Source organism: Schistocerca piceifrons, chromosome 1 (genome assembly GCF_021461385.2).
Source record: "Schistocerca piceifrons isolate TAMUIC-IGC-003096 chromosome 1, iqSchPice1.1, whole genome shotgun sequence".
Taxonomy (NCBI): domain Eukaryota; kingdom Metazoa; phylum Arthropoda; class Insecta; order Orthoptera; family Acrididae; genus Schistocerca; species Schistocerca piceifrons.
In genome coordinates this window covers 935,348,248-935,352,702 of record NC_060138.1, presented here as the reverse complement: position 1 = coordinate 935,352,702, position 4,455 = coordinate 935,348,248, and positions in this window count along the sequence as shown.

Below are 4,455 nucleotides of genomic sequence, written 5' to 3'. Positions count from 1 at the left end.
GCAGAGTTCTCACACCTTCCACCGGTGGTTTCCGATCCTGCTATTGAGGACACCAGTCTTCCCTTCCGCCGCTAATTGTCCGCAGAAACTGAAAGAGGAGATTAATCCCTTAAAGGTTCGACCGTCTGATCATACGACCCAGTAGTGGGAGACCCTGCAGTCTTAAGATCCGCACTCCAATTGACCGGCAGCTCTTGTAAAACATGCGCAAGTTCCTCCTGTTTTCTCCCCAGTGAAAAGGAGTTCCCCTGGTCAGTAGATAAAGGTAATACCAGAATGAAATGCTGGATTAGCTACAGAGGGTTGGGTTAACAACATGTTACACGCTAACCCCCAGCCACACATGTAATCGGCGCACAATACATGTATAAAGTCGACAGTTTGGTAATGACATTTAATATTCAAAATAGAATAAAATGTGAGGCAAAGGTCTGGAGCTGGCCGCCATTTCACAAGTTCAGCGATTAATGTCTATCCTTTTATAAAAAGATATATTTTAAGTTTTACGAGGGACAGTGGGAGGTGAAACGCCTCGCAGCTTCCTGATGGACGTCCTCTGGTGCCCTCTGTATCTGCCTTGGACAGTGCGGCAAGAGATCAAATTTTCTTCATCGTTCTTGTGTGTATTCTAGGAGATGAGGTTAAACCTACAGACTCACCTGTATTTCAAATTATTTGATCAATAATTAATAACACTTGCTTTCCTAATTAAAATATTGTGTTACATTAAGCAACTGCCGCTTTACTTCAAACAACGATATGATACATCACGAAGTCAAAATCCCGCCATACATTAATATTGCATACCCCTCATAAAGACAAAAGAATTGTACGTACCGATTGAATAGGAAGCCCACAATTGTCTAAAATTACTAATACTCATAAACGGCCAAATATCTCATCTGTCCTATACTTTTCTATACTAATGTAGTGTGCAACTTCACTTCTGCCAAGTTAAATTGCTTCTTGCTGTAATAACACGCACTCCCCCTCGCTTTGCATATCCTAGCATCTGCTCACATTAGTATCCTGTACCAGTTCATGAAGTTCCCACACCTCCTCAGACACCTAGATCGCTTTCGTCTTTGCTACACGTCCCCTAAACTTCATTCCAAGTACCCCACAGTAGTTACTGTGCTTGAGAGACTTGTTCTGCAGCAGCGCTTCTGTCAACAAATCCCACCTTCCCTTCATCTTCATTTTCATCTCCAGTCACTCCATGTCCTTCTCCGACATACTTTCAACGGTCTTTTCTTCTCAGGAGAAGAATGCATCCCTGAAGTACGAGCGTCATTCAAACCGTAACCTGTGCTCCATTTCCCGAATAACGATCTAAGCTAACTTTGCTTGACCAGTTGACATCTCATTTATCCCCTGTCACCCATAATACTCCTATCAAATTTCTCCCCACATGGGCATTGTGCATCTTTTTTATCTTCATTACTTCCCTAATCAAAATTATTATCCACTTTTACACGAGACCTCAAAATACAATTCCATAACAAGGATACTGTACGTCGTATCACCAACATCCTACCGTAAACATCATCACATATTTTACTGTCTTAAATATTTTCTATTAAAATTGTAAATTTTATAGTGCGATGGCTGAAGAGCAGCGGTTTGAAGTGGGAATGAAAATAATCCTTCATATCAAAAATAAAATACGTATACGTATTCTATCTCAGTGTAACCATCATCCCACAAAGAAACCCTCTGTGTCTTGGAGTGTTTCAATGAACTTATTTTAACCTATCCATTTAAATCTTCTAGTTATATGATTTCAAATGTCGTGACAGTAGTGCAATATGGCGTACTATCGCTAATGTACTACTTAAACCTTCCCTCCATCTTCAAGTCCTCCATGTCATTTCCCACAGTAATATCATTCACCTTCCTCTACCAGACAATGAACTCATCCATAAAATCTGCTCTCTCTTCCAAATAAATCTACTCTACCTAAACCACCACAAGTTATAACTTAAATCCATCCCGTGTGCCTGACACCCGCAGATCCTTTGTACATGGTCTTCATATTACGACTTCTCCAGTACTACCTACATGCAAATTCCTAGGCGCAGTTACCAGGGATCCTCATCACAGTACCCTAATAACAGAGAGAATGGACACTCGACACCAGAAACTGCGTGTCACGCCTGAATACGCTAAAAGAGTATTTAACTAAGGTCTAATTTTGTTCAATTTTGTAGTATAGCTTGTGCAATGGGAATATGACTATTCCTCATTTTTTTGCTTTATGAGTTAGAAAACGGAGTCAAAAACTGAATAAAGTCTAAAATTTGTGACATTGCTTTGTTTGTGTTTAATAAAAGAGTGAAAGCTGTGGAGGCAATTCGAAACACTTGTGCACTGTATCCAGTGAGTGCTGTGGAAAAAGTCAAGTTGTATCGTTTCAAGTACGACAGTTTGGAGATAAATAATACACCGCATTCATGAAGACAAACAGGAATTTAAAAAGGACATCTCTGCGATTTGCTACTATAGCCAATGATAATCTAACCGATAAGTGATGCCCAACTAACATTCGTGTGACACTTGCCTTCAGTAGTCATATTGAGGTACAAAGAAAGGAATGAGGATTACAGTACAATGTCTTGTCGAAAATGTGATTAAACACGAAGCAGAGTCTCGAACTGGGAAAACTGGGAGGAAGTCATCTGTGCCCTTTCAAAGGAGTGATCCTGGCATTTGCCGTAGTAGATTGAAGGAGCTCACCGTGAACCTAAGTCAGTGCGACCTGACGGTGATTTGAAGTATCGATGATAACTTCATAAGCAGAAAATATGGGTAAGCCGTAACAACCACTATCTCTAACGATGGCCTTAATATGTCCACAATATGTATTGTTAGTGATATACATCTGGTGGCAAAAACAAGGTGTTTATGTTACAAACTGCTTCACAGGTATGCGCCCTTTGCGTTTGACATTTTTTTGCCAAGAAATATGGTGCCTTGCAGTCGCAGAGTAAAAAATGTGACCTAAGAGACAGCACCGAGGAGCTTGACTGGAAAACTCACCTACCACACTTCTTCTAATCTGACACCGGCATGTGTGTACCTTTCTCTCCCCCAATCGGTCAACCACCAACAAAGTTCGTTATTGTTTTCTTTTGTTTATTTTGTTTTGGGTATTGCACTTTAAACGTGGCTTAACTCAGAATCAACTAGTCGCTACGTGCGTCGGATCTGCAAACTACTTTCCCGTCATCAGACCGTTTTTGATAACGAGGTTGAATATATTGTTGACATTTTGTGTGATTTATTTGTTTATTTTGTTCAGTGACTTAATTGGTAATGCTATTAATATGCAGTACTCAAATAAAGTGAATGGCTATCTTAATATAATAGAAGTCCTTTGTCACACTCAAGTAGCTTTACCAGACTACAAGATAAACTCGACAGTGTGACTGTGATAGTAGTCGCTGAATAAAACACAGTTAACACAGTACTCAGTGATACGATTTCATTAACAGATTTGCGTATTTTAAGTAGCGGTTCAGCAGTATTTTATGTTTTCTACCTCTAGATCTACTAGTTACTGAACGTAAGGAAAAGTCTTATGATAGCAAAACTTCAAAAGATGTCGTTCTGACTTCGATATAATTGTTTGGAGCTCTGTCACAGAGGAGATATAATGTTATTCTCACATCAGCTTGAAACTAAGAGCTACTGACTCTTGCTCTGTACAATCCGTCACGAAAGTAATCTCCCCTGTCTGCAAATATATTTTTGGTAAGTCGGTGACACAGCGAAGTGGAATTCATTCAGAGTCTTTGACTGACATATCATGAATTTATCAAGTGAATCTTGCAAGATAATTCTCTGTCATTCCAGGAAGTAACTAATTTGTCACAGTGTCACCAGACATATTCCGTTACGCGGTCACGCCCCTTCCATAGTCGTAGAAGGACGATTATGTTTCTACAGGTTGTGTCTTTCTTGAGCAGGATAACAATTTAGGAGAGCATCTTGTGCATCTACGACGCAGCGGCTTAATTAGTTTTCCTAGGCCCGCATCTCGTGGTCGTGCGGTAGCGTTCTCGCTTCCCACGCCCGGGTTCCCGGGTTCGATTCCCGGCGGGGTCAGGGATTTTCTCTGCCTCGTGATGGCTGGGTGTTGTGTGCTCTCCTTAGGTTAGTTAGGTTTAAGTAGTTCTAAGTTCTAGGTGACTGATGACCGTAGATGTTAAGTCCCATAGTGCTCAGAGCCATTTTAGTTTTCCTAATACGTCATGACGAGTATCCTAGTATTATTACAAGTGCGAAGGATAGAAAGTTGCTCAGACCACCACAATACATACGAAAGAAAATAAGCGTAATCTATTGAGTTAGAGGTCCATTTCATTGGCATCAACATCTAACAACAGGACCTGTGAAAAAATACTTTGTACCAGCGTTATGAAATACCCCGAAATATATCCCCTGTTGATAGCA